Genomic DNA, 18345 nt, shown 5'->3' with positions numbered 1-18345 from the left:
GGTGAAAAGTACACTCTTTCCAGTCAAACTCATCAAAACTCACAAGGTTGTGGGAGGTAAGTCTATAAGCATGGGAAGTTAAGAGACTGATCCTCCATAAAGAAATAATAAATATCCATGATATATAGTTAATATATTTTAATCCACAATTTAATTTTTTTTAAAATAAATTCCCAGAAATAAGCTGGGCATCAAGGCTTTCAATCAGAAAGTGTAAAAGCAGTGTTTGATTGAAGGTCTCAGCTTTAATTGAAGAGGCACACGGATTCCTTCATTCTTGGTCTTATCTCCATTTTTCTTTAATTTTCAGGGCCATTGTTGTTTTTCTGGGTCAAATTTTTAACTCTCCTGGCTTTTTTCTTTACTTTTTTTTTCTTTTTCTGTGTAAGAAACTTTGCTGTAAGAAGTCTTTCTCCAAATGCATCCCTAGGGCACTATTAAAAGCTGAGAGAGGAAGGCTCCTCTCCCCTCTGTTCAATCTGTGAGTCACTCACTCACTCATTATACGCGTCATAAGCCTAAGCCTAAGCCTACCCATAACTCTGTGAAGGCAATTCATTTTGACAATGCTACACTATGCACCAAGAACTATTTGAGGCAAAGAAAGAGGTAAAATATGAAGATAAGAAGAAACTGGCCTCAAGGGAGTTTATGATCTCATAGAGTGCATAAACTAGACAAGTATATAAACAACTGTATTACAAGGATATAAGCAAGGAAAAAGATGATTACTATGACAATATGGAGAGAGGCAAATGAACCTCCATTTAGGACTGGGTCAGGGAAAGGTTAGGGCATTTGAAAAGCTACTTCTTGATGTTTGGAAAGGGTTTGGACAAATGGAGTTAAGATGTGACAGGAATATCTTCTGAAGAAACCAAATAAGGAAAATATGGATTATATTTGACAATTATTAAATAGCCTAATTTGCTCAGAATAAACACTGTCTATAGAATAATAGGAGGAGACACAGACAAGCAGCATGTGAATAGTCCCCTGGTGAAAAGTATGAATCATGGATATCTCAAAAGAGAAAATGGGACCCAAGTTGAGTATTAAGCTTTGTGTTTCTTCTCATGTTGAACAAAGTACCTACTCTTTGACCTTATATTGGCATTTAACTCATTACATTTTAATAAGAAATATAGTATTAGAAATCATTCTCTTTAGACCAATTTCACATTCAGAGATTAAAAAGTGTATGCATGTACCAAATGTTGAATAGACATTATTTTACTGAACTGAGAAACTGATCTTTCTTTATACTCTAGTTTAACATCTTTCTGAATATCCCAGTTTTATAGTGACAAGCACCTTGGATATAATGAGCCAGACAGAACTATTCTGAAAGGCACAGTATAACAAAGCTTCAAGAGTGTCTCTAACCCTCTTTCTCTTTTGATTTCTGCCAGAACTCAGTGGTTAAAATAATGCCATTATACCAGTTTCCAATAAGCATGACAAACTGTTCTAATTAAGCCATTTAAAACAACAATTTTATTCCAAACATATGTGCAACCAAATGTGTTTTTAAATTAATTTTCCCTTGCTCTTTTGTACAAATTAGGATTTTCATAATTGTAAGTGTGTAAAATGAAAATATTAGAAGCCACACTTTCTGACAACATAAATTCTTGACTTATTAAATTTTACACCAGTATTACATGTTAAAAAAACAGTACTTCTGAAACAACAAAAATCTTAACTAATTTATGAATGTTAAAAAATAAAAATATGATATTATAAAAGTAGAAGTATAAGAATGATCTTGATAGCACATCTGTGCTTTAGACAACATTAGATTAATTTGAGAATATTTTTCCTTCAAATGGAGTTTGAAAGGTTTTTAATTCTTCACTCACCTTATCACACATTTAAACATGCATATGTAAGCTTAGTGTCATTGCTATAGTGCTATACAATTATTTACACAAACTTAAAAATGTTCCATATTTCCTGTTTATCACTTATGATTATATCCATATGCCACAAAGGTCTAAACTCAGAATAATTTGGGAATAAGTACTTTCTAAAAATTATGAATTTTGCAAAGGCATGAAGAACAAAATTCAAAGAATTTGGTTTATACCTTCATAATTTGTAGCAATGCAAACAAAGCCAGAGCTATAATTTTATTTATGTTTTACAGTTCATTTTCTCTGGAATGCCACTGCTATCAACCTATGCCAGAATCTCTGTCTTGAACTGTTACTATGACCTGCTGAAATATCTTCCTGACAATCATGACTTTCCCACTTCAATCTGTTTTCACAAGGTAGTCTGAGTTATCTTTTAAACTTGAATATCTGGTAATAGCACTTCACTTATTTAAACTTTCCATGGCTTCTTATTGCTCTTGAAATAAGTAGAAAATTATTAACATGGTCTTGAAGGATCTGCATAATGTAAACCTTGTCCAAACCTCTATCCTTCACCCAGATTCCACTAAAAATAACTGTTTTGGTGGAATATTTATTCCTCAGTTTTTCAAATATGCTCTTCTTTTTATAGAATGCTTTCCTGCTCCTCCATTTTATAGTGATTAAATAGCTTTCAAGTTATAGAACTGATACAGTTTGCCTGTATCCCTAACCAAATCTCAGCTTGAACTTGTAGTTGGCATAATCCCCATGTGTTGTGGAAGAGACCCACTGAAAGGTAATTGAATCATGGGGGTTGTTACCTTCATGCTGTTCTTGTGATGGTGAGTGAGTTCTCACAAGATGTGATGGTTTTATAATGGGCTTTTCCCCTTCTTTACTCTGCACTTCCTCTTGCTGCCACCATGTGAAGAAGGACATGTTTGCCTCCCCTTCCACCATGATTATAAGCTTCCTGAGGCCTCCCCAACCATGCTAAACTGTGAGTCAATTAAACCTCTTTCTTTATAAATTAACCAGTCTCAAGTGTGTCTTTATTAGCAGCATGAGAACAAACTAATACAGTAAATTGGTACCATAGAGAGTGGGGTGCTGCTATAAAGATACCTGAAAATGCAGAAACAACTTTGGAACTAAGTAACAGGCAGAGGTTGAACCAGTTTGGAGTGCTCTGAAGAAGACAGAAAATGTGGGAAAGTTTGGAACTTCCTAGAAAACTAGAGATCTCAGAAGACAAGAAAATGTGGGAAAGTTTGGAACTTCTGGACACTTGTTGAATGGCTTTGACCAAAATGCTTATAGGGATATGGACAATGAAGTCCATGCTGAAGTGCTCTCAGATGGAGATGAAGAACCTGTTGGGAACTGGAGTAAACGTCACTCTTACTATGCAAAGAGAATGGTGGCATTTTGCCCTTGCCCTAGAGATCTGTGGAACTTTGAACATGAGAAGGATGATTGGCCGTATCTGGCAGAAGAAATGTCTAAGCAGCAAAGGGTTCAAGAGGAAGCAAAGCATAAACGTTTGGAAAATTTGCAGCCTGACAATGAAATAGAAAAGTGAAACCTATTTTCTGGGGAGAAATTCAAGCCAGCTTCAGAAATTTGCATAAGCAATGAGGATCTGAATGGTAATCACCAAGACAATGAGAAAAATATCTCCAGAGCATGTCAGGGACCTTCTTGGGAGTCCATCCCATCACAGGCCCAGAAGCCTAGGAGGAATAAATGGTTTCATGGCCCAGGCCCAGAGCCCCTCTACTGTGTGTAACCTAAAGACTTCATGTCTTGTGTCCCATCAGCACAAGCCATGCCTAAAATAAACCAAGGCACAGCTAGGCCATGGCTTCAGAGGGTGCAAGCCACAAGCCTTGACATCTTCCACATGGTGTTGAGCCTACAGGTGCACCAAAGTCAAAAGTTGAGGTTTTCGAACCTCTGCCTAGATTTCAGAGGATGTATGGAAATGCCTGATTGTCCAGGCAGAACTTTGCTGCAGGCAGAAACCTCATGGAGAACCTCTGGTAGGGGAGTGTAGAAGGAAAATGTGGGGTTGGAGCCTGCACACAGAGTCCTCACTGGGGCACTGCCTAGTGGGGCTGTGAGAAGAAGGCCTCTGTGCTGCAGACCCCAGAATGGTAGATCTACTGACAGCCTGCACTGTGCATCTGGAAAAGCCTCAGACACAACACCAGACTGTGAAAGCAGCCAGGAGGGCGATTGTACCCTGCGAAACCATGGCACAGATCTTCCCAAGGCTATAGGAGCCCACCTCTTGCATCAACATGACCTAGATTTGAGACATGGAGTCAAAGGAGATCATTTTGCAACTTTAAGGTTTAACGACTGCCCTATTGGATTTTGGACTTGCACGTGGCCTGTACACCCTATGTTTTGGCTAATTTCTCCCATTTGAAACAGGTGTATCTACCCAATGCCTGTGCCCTTCATTGTATCTAGGAAGTAACTAACTTGCTTTTGGTCTTACAGGCTCTTAGGTGGAAGGTAATCACCTTGCCTCAGATGAATCTTTGGACTTGGACTTTTAAGTCAATGCTAAAATGAGTTAAGATTTTAGGGTAGTGTTGGGAAGGCATGATTGTGCTTTGAAATGTGAGGACAAGAGATTTGGAAGGGGGTAGGGGTGGAATAATATGGTTTGGCTGTGTTCTCACCCAAATCTCATCTCGAATTGTAGTTACATAATCCCTATTTGTCATGGGAGGGAGCCTTTGGGAGGTAATGAAATCATGGAGTAGGTTACCTCCATGCTGTTCTCATGATAGTGAATGAGTTCTCAGAAGATCTGGTGGTTTTATGAGGGGCTTTCCCCCATCTTTTCTCTGCACTTCCTCTTGCTGTTGCCATATTAAAAAAGGATGTGTTTACTTCCCCTTCTGCCATGATTTTAAGTTTCCTGAGGCCTCACCAGCCATGCTGACCTGTGAGTCAATTAACCCTCTTTCCTTTATAAATTACCCATTCTCAGATATAACTTTAGTAGCAGCATGAGAATGGACTAATACAATAACAAAAGATACTGCATTTCAACCTGGGTCTCTTCTGTTATTATAGCCTCACATAGAGCCACATTCTTTCCATTTATATGGTTTACTTAGTAAATAGTAATAATTTGTGTACCTATTTGAATAAAATGTGTCTCCCAACTACACTGTTCATGAAGGAAAGGATTATATATAATTTTGAGCACAATTTTATCTTTAGGGAGTAGAAAAATACCTGTCGTTTATTGATAAATTGAATAAATTACTAAAAATAAAAGCAAGCAGTAAACTGAGTCCAGCAAAGCATAAAAATAATTCTATACCAGGACGAAGTGGGATTTATCACAGGAAGGCAAAGTTGCTTTAACATCTAAAAATCAAATACAAAAAAGCCCACCATATTAATAAGTACAAAAAAAACCACATGATTATCTCAAATGATTCAGAAAAAATACTTGACAAAATCCAACACTTTCATGATAAAAATGGTCACAAGCAGCTGGGCACGGTGGTTCACACCTGTAATCCCAGCACTTTGGGAGACTGAGGCGGGTGAATCACGAGGTCAGGAGATCAAGACCATCCTGGCTAACATGGTGAAACCCCATCTCTACTAAAAACACAAAAACAAAATTAGCCAGGCGTGGTGGTGGCACCTGTAATCCCAGCTACTTGAGAGGCTGAGGTGGGAGAATGGCGTGAACCCAGGAGGCAGAGCTTGCAGTGAGCTGAGATTGCACCACTGCACTCCAGCCTGGGCAACAGAGCAAGACTCTGTCTCAAAAAAAAAAAAAAAAAAAAAAAAAAAAAAAAAGTGTTAACAAGCTAGTAATGGAAGGTAATTTTCTTGATCTAATAAGAGACATATGGGAAAAAATAAAACAGAGCCACATAATGATGAAAGACTGAATTTTTTTTTTTTAACTTAAAATCAAGAACAAGTTAGGAATATCTACTCTTTGAATTCTATTTAAAATTGTACTAGTGGTCCTAGCCAAGGCAGTTAAGTAAGAAAAAGAAATAACAGATTGGGCACAGTGGCTCACACCTGTAATCCCAGCACTTTAGGAGGCTGAAGTGGGCAGATCACTTGAGGCCGGGAGTTCAAGACCAACCCGGCTAACATGGTGAAAGCCCATGTCAATTAAAAATACAAAAATTAGCCAGGAATAGTGTGATGCACCTGCAATCCCAGCTACTCAGGAGACTGAGGTGGGAGAATCACTTAAACCAGGGAGGCGGAGGTTGCAATGAGCCGAGATTACACCACTGCACCCAACTTGGGTGACAGAGTGGGTCTTCATCTCAAAAATAAAAAATAAATAAAAAATAACAACATCCAGGTTGAAAAATAATAAATAAAATTAGTTATTTTCATATATGACATGCACTTACATAGATAAATCCTAAGTAGTCTATGAAAAGTTATTAGAACTGATAAATAAATTCAATAAGATTTCAGGATAAAAGATCAACACAAAAATATGAGTATTTTTATATGATAACAATGAGTATTCCAGAAATAAAATTAAGGAAATAATTTTTATCTGAAATAGCATCAAGAACAAAAGGCTTAGTAATGAATTTAATAAAAGAAGTACAATACTTATGCAATGTAAGCTACAAAAGAATAAATTAATGAAAATATAAATAAGTTGAAAGACGTACTATGATATCCTGGATCAGAACATAATGTTCTCATGGATTAGAAAACATAATATTGTGAAGATGGCAACACTGCCAACTTCATCTAAAAAGTTGATGCATTCCCTATCTGAATGCTAAATGCCAGGTTGGTGTTTTTTGTAGAAACTGACAGTCTGGCCATAAAATTTATATAGAAATGCAAAGGATCCAGAATAACCAAAACAAAATTTTTAAAAAGTTGGAGAACTAACACATCCTCATTTCAAAACTTACTACAAAGCTACAGTAATCAAAAAAGTATAGTACTGGCATTAGGAGAGATTATATATCAATGGAAAAGAATTGACAGCCAAGAAATTAATCTTTACACTTATGGTCAGATGATTTTCAACAAGGATGTCAAGACAATTAAATGGAAAAAAATACTCTTTTCAACGAATGTTGCTGAGTCAACTGAATATCCACATGCAAAAGAATGAAGTTGAATTCTCACCTCAATCATATACAAAATTAACTCAAACTGGATCATAGACTTAAATGTAAGATTTTAACATTTAACCTGTAAACTACTTAGAAGAAAATATGAGAGTAAACATCCTTAACTATTGATTAGGCAATGTTTTCTTAGAAAGGATAACAAAAACATAATAAAAATAGATAAATTGAATAACATAAAAATTTTTAATGTTCATTATGTGTTTCAATAACACCATCAAGTGAGTGAAAGATAATCTGCAGAATGAGAAAAATGTTTACAAATCATATATCTGATTAAATACTTGTATCCAGACTATATAATGAACTCTTACAACTCAGTAATAAAAATACAAATAACCCAATTAAAAGTAGAAAAAGGATCAAATCGATATTTTCCAAAGAAGATATGCAAATGCTCAATAAACATATGAAAAGATACTCATCATTACTCATTAGTGAAATACAAATTAAAATCACAATGGATACCATTTTACTACGGATATAATAAAAAAGACATACAATAACAAGTGTTGGCAAGGATGTGGAGAATTAGAATCTGCAGACCTTGCTGGTAATGATGTAAAATCACCAAAGTGCAGCCACTTTGGAGATCAGCAATTCTTTCAAAAATGTAAATATAGAGTAATCATGTGACTCAATTATTCTTCCCAAAAGTGAAAACATGTATCCGTACAAAATATCTACATGAATCTTCATGGCATTATTATTCAAAATAGCAAAAAGTGGAAAAAATGCAAATATCAACAAAAGAATAGATAAGTACTAAGCAGCATATTGAAACACTAGAATATTATTTGTTAAATAAATGAAATATTAATACATGCTATATCTAAATGATTCTTGAAAACATTATACTAAGTTACAGAAGCCAGTAACAAATGCCACATACTGTATTACTGAATATTAAATGTCCAGAATAGGCAAATCTGTGGAGGAAATCTGATTAGAGGTTGGTGAGGGATAGGGATGCTGTGGGGAGGCAATAGATATGAAGCTGATTTTAGGTGGGAAGAAAATGTTCTAAATTTAGATTACGGTAATGGTTTCACAACCCTATAAAATATTTTTAAAAATTAAAGTTTATACTTTAAATTGGTGAATTGTATGGTATATGAATTATTTCTCAACAAAGATGTTCAAGAGAGATTGAATGAACAAATTAATACACAAAAAATGGTAAACATTGAAGATATTTAGAAATAAATATATTAAGTATGTTAAAGTTTGTTGTATGCTTAATGAAAGAAAATGTAAACTATTCTAATTGCTATGTTAATTAGATATTTCCAACCATTTCTAATGCAGGCTCTATGGAGGCCACTAGCAAACAACAGTTTGAATGTGTAACCTGTTTGTATCGTTCCTAAAACAGTCTGTGGTTTTTATTTCCCAACGTTGAAGCAGGGCTTGATTTTTCATCTTAGCCCTCCGACTTTACTTTTTAAAAATCTTTATATTTATTTACTGATCTCTGAAAAAGATTGAGAAGCCTTCTGACTTCAAGTCTACTACCACATCATTAGTGAGATGTGTGTAGATTTCAGTTAAAAAAAAAAGGTGGGGGGAGTCATATTTAGGAGAGGAGATAATAAGTGTTAATAAAAAATTCCATGTGGAAAATATTTTAATAAATATCTCATTTGGCACTTCAATCCTCCCATAAATTTCTTCTTCACCTGTCACATGTTTTTCACCTCTCTGTCAACTTTCCTTCCACAGTCTAAACCTATTTTTTTCCTGACCAATTGCTTATTCAGAATTTCTTGGTGTTATTACAGTGCCAGCTCACCCATAGCCCTGGACATATAGCTTCTCTCTTAGTCAGTCTTGCTCTGCTATAACAGAATTCTATAGACTGGATAATTTGTAAAGAAAAGAAGTGTATTTCTTACCATTTTGGGGACTGAGAATTCCAAAAGCATGGTACTTACATCTGGTGAGAGCTTTCATGCTGCAATATCCCATGGCAAAAGAGCAGAAGGGAAAGCAAGCACATGCAAGAGAGCAGAACATCAGTGACTGGCCTCACTTTTATAACTACCCTGTCATATGATAACCAACTCATTCCTGTGATAACAACACTAGTCTATTCATGAAGGTGGAGCCCTCATGACTTAATCACTTTTTAAAGACTCCACCTCCAAATACCATCATAGTGGCCATTAAATTTCAACATGAGTTTTGGAGGGGACATTCAAATCATAGCAGCTTCCAAGTTTATCATGTTTTACCTCAATAAAACTATTGGTATTTTGTTACTATGCAAACACACACAGAAAATTTTTTTTTTCTACAGGTAGATCCTTATAAATAAATTAATGAATATTGTTAAGGTATTTTGAAAGACTGAATTTATTAATATGAACAATTAACATGTTCATGGTACAAAAATTTTGCAATTTAACCAGTTTTATTTACTAATATTTATTTATTAACACTGTGTGTCAGATATATGGTAGATGCTGAGTATATCCAAATATTGAAGTCATAGTCCTTGCACATAATTGAAATTCACAATTCAGCTCTTTCACAAGCATGATCTGCATTTACATCCCCCCAACTGTGAAAGGAAACTAAAGCAATATGAGAAAATTAAGGCTCTGGAAGATCTTGATGAGTCATGCAACTACTGTCCAGATTTGTACTCACAGTTTCTAATAATAAATGTGTGGGTTTTTTTTTAATTGCGCCAGTGAATCACACTGACTATAAAAGTTTGCATACATTATCTTATTTAGGTTTCATATAATCCATTTTTGGATTCAGAAACATTTAATCAGTATATCTTGGATAGGTATCATTAACCCCTGTATCTATCAGGCCAGCTCATGTTTTTTCATCTATGTATTACCTTCATTCCTCCTGCCATAGCTACTTCGTTAATGAACTCAAACAAAATCTGAGATGGTTGTATAAGAAAAGCTAATTGATATCAACAGAGTGGTTTATTTTGTTAATTACTGACCATATCCTCAGCAGCTGGATGAAAAATCAGACAGGATGGTTTCTCCCAGACTGTACTCATTTCAAGAAAAACCTTTCCAAATTTTTACCAACATTCTATTCTTATTTACATAAAACAGAACCCACTATTGCTAATTGATATAGTTTGGCTGTGTAGCCACTCAGATCTCATCTTGAATTCCCACATGTTGTGAGAGGAACTCAGTAGGAGGTGATTGAATCATGGGGGTAGGTCTTTCCTGTGCTATTCTTGTGATAGTGACTAAGTTTCATGAGATCTGAGTTCTATAAGGGGCAGTTTCCCTACACAAGCTGTCTTTAATCTTATCTGCCACCATGTGAGAGGGGCCTTTCACATTCTGCCATGATTGTGAGGCCTCCCCAGCCACGTGAAACTGTATCCAATAAATCTCTTTTCTTTGTAAATTGCCCAGCCTTGGGTATGTCTTTATTAGCAGCATGAAAATGGACCAATACAGTAAATTGGTACCAGTAGAGTGGGGCACCACTGAAAAGATAACTGCAAATGTAGAAACGACGTTGGAGCTGGGTAACAGGCAGAGGTTGGAACAGTTTTCAGGGTTCAGAAGATGACAGGAAAATGCAGGAAAGTTTGGAACTTCTTAGAGACTTGTTGAATAGCTTTAACCAAAATGCTGATAATGATATGGACAATGAAACCCAGGCTGAGATGGTCTCAGATGGAGATGAGGAACTTGTTGGGAACTGGAGAAATGATGACTCTTGTTATGTTTTATCAGAGAGACTGGTGGCATTTTGCCCCTGCCCTAGAGATTTGTGGAACTTTCAACTTGAGAGAGATGATTTAGGGTATCTGCAGGAAGAAATTTCTAAGCAGCAAAGTGTAAAGATGTGACTTAGGTGCTGTTAAAGGTATTCAGTTTTCAAAGGTAAACTAAGCATAAAAGTTCAGAAAATTTGTAGCCTGACAATGTGATAGAAAATAAAATCCCATTTTCTGGGGAGAAATTCAAACTGGCTGTGAAAATTTGCATAAGTAACAAGGAGCCAAATGTTAATCCCCAAGACAATGGAGAAAATGTCTCTGGGACATGTCAGAGGTCTTCACAGCAGCTCCTCCCAACACAAGCCTGGAGGCTCAGGAGGAAAAAATGGTTTTGTGGGCCAGGCCCAGGGTCCCTGTGCTGTGTGCAGCTAGGGACTTGGTGCCCTATGTCCTAGCCACTCCATCTGTGGCTGGAAAAGGCCAACATAGAGCTCGGGTCATGGCTTCAGAGGGTGCAAGTCCTAAGCCTTGGCAGCTTCTACATGATGTTGAGCCTACACGTGCACAGAAGTCAATAATTGAGGTTTGGAAACCTCTGCCTAGATTTCAGAGGATGTATGAAAGTGTCTGAATGTCCAGGCAGAGGCATGCTGCAGGGGTGGGGCTGTCATGAAGAACCTCTGCTAGGGCAATGCAGATGGGAAATGTGGGGTTGGAGCCCCCTCACAGCATCCCTACAGGAGCACCAGCTAGAGGAAGGCTATCATCCTCCAGACCCCAGAATGGTAGATCCACTGACGGCTTGCACTGTACGCCTGGAAAAGCCACAGATGGTCAACACCAGCCCATGCAAGCAGTCAGGAAAGAGGCTGTACCCTGCAAAGCCACAGGGGTGGAGCTGCCCAAGATCATGGGATCCTACGTCTTGCATAAGTGTGACTCAGATGTGAGACATAGAGTCAAGGAGATCATTTTGGAGATTTAAGATTTGACTGGTCTGCTGGATTTTGGACTTTCATAGGGCCAGTAGTCCCTTTGTTTTGACCAATTTCTCCCATTTGCAATGGTTTTATTTACCTGTACCCTCATCGTATCTAGGAAGTAACTAACGTGCTTTTGATTTTACAGGCTCATAGGCAGAAGGGACTTGCCTTGTCTCAGATGAGATGTTGGACTGTGAACTTTTGAGTTAATAGTGAAATGAATTAAGACTTTGGGGGACTGTTGGGAAGGCATGATTGGTTTTGAAATGTGAGAACATGAGATTTGGGAGGGGCCAGGGGTGGAATGATGTGGTTTGGCTCTGTCCCCATCCAAATCTCATCTTGAATTCCCACATGTTGTGGGAGGGATCCAGTGGCAGGTAACTGAATCATGGGGATAGGTCTTTCCCATGTTGTTATCATGATACTGAATGAGTCTCATGAGATCTGATGGTTCTATAAGGGGGAGGTTCCCTTCACAAGCTCTCTTTTCTCTTGTCTGCCACGATGTGAGAAGCGCCTTTCATCTTCCACAATGATTGTTAGGCCTCCCCAGACAAGTGGAACTGCAAGTCCAATAAACCTCTTTACTTTGTAAATTGCCCAATTTTGGGTATGTCTTTATCAGCAGCATGTAAATGGACTAATACACTAATTTGAGATAAATGAAATTAATTACAGGACATTCAACATGTGGGTAGCATTTTGGCATGATAGTTAGAGGGGCCATACTCATTCTGATGCTTTACAATGTTTCTGGGACCACATATTTTGGTTTGGGGAAAGAAGAAAATAGCACTGTATATTAATTGCTGATTCAGAATATATGCTACACCCTGAAGAACTGTTCCAAAGCATCTCAAGGTGTATCTTCCAGCAGGTGCTGTAACTGTCTTCAATATTCTTTTCCTCTAGTAGTTTCTAATTCAGATAGTTTCTAAGTGATGAGGTACATAATGAAGACAACAAATTCTGTGACCATAAGCTCCATTGCCTTACTACTTTTGCAAGATGAGTTTCTTAATCAGAATAAATATTATAAATAAATAAATATCATGGTATTAAATATTTTATAAGATATGAATACAGTTATTACTGTTCTTAGAAGTATAGTAGGCAAGAGAATTATAACTATATACCAAATATGTGTTTATTACAATAAGAACAAATTTCCTTCTAATGGACTTCCTAGTAGAAGGAAATCTGGTATGAGGTGGTTTGTTTCTTAATCATATAGCCATGTGGAGGGATTGGGGCCGGAATTGTTGCTATTAAATCAGGTAAAAATTGGTGCAGAAAAGTCAACTTCAATGATGGCTAGCTTGTGCTTCTGTGTCTATGTATTACCTCTATTCCTTCTACTGTAGCCATCTGTTAATGAACTCATTATACAAATTCTGGGGTCGCTGAAGAAAAAATACTGATTGAAAGCCATACAACACTTTATTTTGTTAACTTCATTACTGAGCATATCCTTAGAAGCTGCATAAGCTTTCTTGTAGGACAAACTTTCTGTCAAACTGAACTCATTCCAAAAGCACAACTTTCCAGTTTTTTGCCAAATCTCCATTCTTATCCCTTCCAAGTCCATGATTATCTTAATCCATTTTTAGATGATTCTCGAACATTTAAGTATAAGATGAACTTTAGTGTGTGTTATATATACATTATATTATACATTATATATATATAATTTCCAAGAAAAAATTTATATTTTGCCTATAAGGAAGTTTACTCTGTTGCTCTTTAGGGCCAAGTCCAGGTGGGGTGATAATGCAATAATAGTCCACTTCCAGAAAGCACAGCCACATTGCATAAAGTCATTTGCAAGCTAAGCTGGTGGGACTTACTATCATCTCTACCATGCACAGACACTTCAAACACTAAGGTGCTTAGTGAAATGGCCTGATGACAATGCTGTCTATGAAGAAAGCTAAAGGAAACTTGTTTCCTGTAGGTAAGTGCTGCAATTTACAATTTTCACACAAATAGAAATTGAGATCACATACCAACAGCAAATCTTATTACAGAAAGCACTGAAGGTTATATTTACAAATAAGAAAAAGTATTCAGTAAAGAAGATCTAAGGGTGCTAGATGAAAAAAATAAAAAAAGAAATTGGTAAACAACTGGGAAAATATAAAATAGCAATATTACCTAATTTGAAAATTTAACTGAAGTTATATATATAATGTATAATTTTATATATAGCCTAATATGTAATCCAATTACTGAGACTGTGTAAAATTCAGATATGTGCTATTTAAAGGAAATGTAATTAACAGTAAGCATACAGAAAGAATGAAAAATAAAGAGAAAAGAACACACCACCTAAATACTAACCAAAGTAACGCTAGGATAGTGATATGGTTTGACTGTGTCCTCACCCAAAATCTCATCTTGAATTGTAATCTAAATTGTAATCCCTATGTGTTCAGGGAGAGAACTCCTGGGAGGTGATTAGATCATTGGGGTGGCTCTCCCATGCTGTTCTCATGATAGTGAGTTCTCATGAGATCTGATGGTTTTATAAGGAGCTTTTCTCTACTTTGCTCTGCACTTATCTCTCCTGCTGCCATGTAAAAAGACATGTTTTCTTCCCCTTCCACCATGATTGTAAGTTTCCTAAGGCCTCTCCAGCCATGTGGAACTGTGAGTCAATTAAACCTCTTTCCTTTATAAATTACCCAGTCTTGGGCAGTTCTTCAGAGCAGTGTAAGAATGGACTAATGCATATGGCTATTTTAGAAATAGATAGAAATCAGAGGACTTGGAGCAAGATGACTAAATAAATGCTTTCAGTGATTGTCCCTTCTGCAGGAATACCAAATTGTATCCACACACAAAACAATACCTTCATGAGAACCAAAAATTGAGTGAGCTCTCACAGTACCTTGTTTTAACTTCATATCACAGAAACATATGAAGGTTGTAACTTCATGTCACAGAAAGAGGCACTGAAGAAGGTAGGAAAGACTATCTTGAATTGCAGACACCACCCATCTCCTATCCCCTGGCAGCAGCTGCATGGTGTGGAGAGAAAAATGTGTGCACTCGAGGGAGGGAGAGTGCAGCGATTGGGAGATTTTTGCATTGGAACTCAGTGCTGCCCTGTCACAATGGAAAACACCAGACAGAACTCTGCTGATGCCAATGGAGGGAGCACTTAGATCATTCCTAGCTAGAGAAAACTTGCCCATCACAGCAGCTGGAACCTGAGTTGCGTTAATGCTTGCTACCATGGACTTGAGTGCTCTGGGATCCTAAATAAACTTGAAAGCCAGTCTAGGCTGCAAGGACTGCAATTCCTGTACAAGTCCTGGTACTGTGTTGGGCATGGATCCAGTGCACTTTGGGAACACATGACCGAGGGAATAATCTTCAATCTTTCCATTTGTTTGTGTCCTCTATTATTACAAGTAATTCATGATAGTTATTTGTTCCATTTTTTTCATTAAAAGATAGATCAAACTAAAGTATAAGTTGATTGGAAGGAAATAGACTGACATATAAGGATGAGATTCATTCCAAAACGAATGTTAAAAACTGCACAAATTGTACTGAAGTTACAAAATTAACTGTTTCTATATTTATGTGTTTATTTGACTAATGTGTTTCTGCCATCTTTAAATGTGGTAAACCAAAAACCTTTGAGAACAAAGAATATTTGGTTTTGTTCATCACTGCGTATTTTTCAAGGCCTGACACATGATAGTTTACTTGTTACTTAGTTATAATATAATGCTTATTAGATTGTTTATTAATTATAATAAATGAAAAACTATTCAGATATCAGATAATTAAGGACTAATTGACAGCAATCCAGCACATGCCTAATACTTGATTGATATCTTGACCTTTATATTTGAAAAAAGAAAATACAGGCCAATGGGCATTTCCTAAGGTTTTGCTAACCCCTATTCTAATTTAAGGTAAGATTACTAGTATTGAATTCAGATTTAATTTGAAGTAAGGGTTCTCATAAATAGTTGATACGTTTTAACCTGTACTTCCAGCACCATTAGTTGAAGTGGCTTTTCTTTCCTTACTCAATTGCCTTTGTAGCTTTGTATATATGTAGGGATATTTGAGGACTTTTTCTTCGGTCCCATGCTCTATTCATTTACCTTTACACTATTTCCATGGTTTTTACTACTGCAGTTTCATTGGAATTCCAAAATAATCTAGAACATCTCCTGAAAATTTGTCCTTCTATTTCAAGTGTTTTCTTTATTCAAGGCCCTTTGTATTTTTCAAGCCAATTTTAGAACCAATTCGTCCATTTCTACCAAAAAAAAAAAAAAAGTTTATTGGAATTTTGACTTGGACTGCATTTAATCTGTGTATTTTTTGGGGAGCGATTGACATCATACTTTATTATTATCTTCCAAGTTTTGAAGATGATATATGTCTCCATTTATTAGGTCTTATTTAATTCACTCAACAATATTGTATAGATTTCAGTATAGAGCTCTTGCACATCTTGTGTTAATTCATAAGTGTATTATTTTAATTCTATTTTAAATGGTTTCTCTATTTCACTTGCCAATTTTTCTCCTTATATGTAGAAATACACTTAAGTTTTGACTCAACATTGTATTCCACAGCTTGTTAAATTCACTTCTGATTTGTTGATTGATTGGGGTTTTCAGTGTATACTGTTATGTTGCCTAGGAATAAAGGTAGCTTCATTTCTTCCCCTCCAAACTTAATTCCTTTTATTTATTTGTCTTACTTCCTTGTACTGACAGGTTATTATGTTAATAACTGTAGGGTTTTTATAGATACATTTTATCAGATTGAGAGTTTATGTGGGTAAGACAACATAAACTATCAGATTCTCCCTGTAGGTACTATGCTGAGAATGTATTTTATTTATTATAAATGAGAGTTGATTGTATTGATTTTTTAAAAATTTATTCTGTTAATAATCAATACAATTGATTAACTTTTAAATATTAAATCAATCTTTCATTCCTGGGATAAATTCCAATCAGCTGTAATATATTATACATTTTACATGTTGCTGTGTGCAATTTGCTAATATTTTGTAAGGGTTTTTGTATCAATTTTCATGATAGTTTTTGGTCTATAATTTTCAATGTCTTTGCATAAACGTTTACACAATATTAATATTATTTCTTTTTTAAAAGTGAATATAATTCATCAGTGAAACCAGCTGGTACTAGAGAATAATTAGTGTATTTTTCAGGTACAGAGAAGAATAATAAAAGAATTCTTACAAAGAAGTATTTTGCCAATCTTTAACACTAGCCTCTATTTTTTTAATTTTCCTCTCATTTTTCATATAATTGTTTAATATTGTGAGTAAAAAGGGAACTGAGACAATAAAGATGTCACTAAAAATTCCCATCAGAGCATTTCATTTTCCCTGATGAATAAAACTAGCTGGACAAAATAGAACAGAAACTGCTAAAGGAATCACTCAAATGTAATATTATAAACTATACATCTAATAAAGGTCTAACACCCAGAATCTATAAGGAACTTAAACAAATTTACAAGCAAGAAACAAAGAACTCTATTAAGAAGTGGGCAAAGAACATGAACAGACACTTTACAAAAGAAGATATACATGAGGCCAACAAGCATATAAAACCAGCTTGGCCAACATGGTGAAATCCCGTCTCTACTAAAAATACAAAAATTAGCTGGGTGTGGTGGCAGGTGCCTGTAATCCCAGCTACTTGGGATGCTGAGGCAGGAGAATTGCTTGAACCTGGGAGGCAGAAGTTGCAGTGAGCCAAGATTGTGCCACTGTACTCCAACCTGGGCAGCAGAGCAAGACTGTCAAAAAAAAAAAAAAAAAAAAAGAGAGAGAGAAGAAGGAAGAAAAAGAAAAATGTTCAACATCACTTATCATTAGGTAAATGCACATCAAAACCACAATGAGATACCATCTCACATTAGGCATAATGGCTATTATGAAGTCAAAATATAACAGATGCTGGCAAGATTGTGGGGAAAAGGGAATGTTTATACACTGCTGGTGGGAATGTAAATTAGTTAGGTCATGTAGAAAGCAATGTGGCAATTTCTAAAATAATTTAAAACAGAATTATGATTCCACTCAGTAATCTCACTACTGGGTATATGCCTAAAGGAATATAAATCATTCTACCGTAAAGACACATCCATGTGTATGTTCATAATTGCACTACTCATGATGGCAAAGACATGGAATCAACATAAGTGCCCATCAATGGTAGACTGGATAAAGAAAATGTGGTACATATACAGCATGCAATACTACACAGCTATAAAATCAAATGAGATAGTGTACTATCAGCAATATGGATAGAGCCGTAGGCTATTATCCTAAGCAAACTAACACAGGAACAAAGCAAAATACTGCATGTTCTCACTTATGAGTGGGAGCTAAATATCGAGTATATATGGACACAAAGAAGGGAACAACAGACTCCAGGGTCTACTTGAGGGTGGAGGGTAGAAGGTGAGGATCAAAAACCTACCTATCGGGTACTATGCTTATTACCTGGGTGATGAAAAAGTCTATACACCAAACACCCATGACATGCAATTTACCTATATAACAAACCTGCATATTTACCCCTGTATCAATAATACTACTTTTTATA

At 36.1% G+C, this 18345-nt stretch overlaps 1 long non-coding RNA gene across 2 annotated transcripts in view; it reads right to left on the bottom strand.

The window, feature by feature from the left end:
- LOC126957360 (uncharacterized) overlaps positions 1–14774 on the bottom strand; it is a 75469-nt gene extending 60695 nt beyond the window's left edge. Inside the window, exons 1-2 of one of the 2 annotated variants that reach the window (XR_007726723.1) lie at positions 14619–14774; positions 8923–8981 (exon numbers count right to left, since the gene is read on the bottom strand). This is a non-coding gene — a long non-coding RNA (uncharacterized LOC126957360). Of the gene's footprint in view, positions 1–8922; positions 9016–14618 lie in introns of those variants that run through there. The other variant, XR_007726722.1, reaches the window with a different exon arrangement.
- Between the last annotated feature and the right edge of the window lie 3571 nt (positions 14775–18345).

Source organism: Macaca thibetana, chromosome 6, assembly GCF_024542745.1.
Source record: "Macaca thibetana thibetana isolate TM-01 chromosome 6, ASM2454274v1, whole genome shotgun sequence".
Classification (NCBI taxonomy): Eukaryota; Metazoa; Chordata; class Mammalia; order Primates; family Cercopithecidae; genus Macaca; species Macaca thibetana.
The sequence above is the reverse complement of the archived record's forward strand: the minus strand, read 5'-3'. Positions and strand labels throughout refer to the sequence as shown.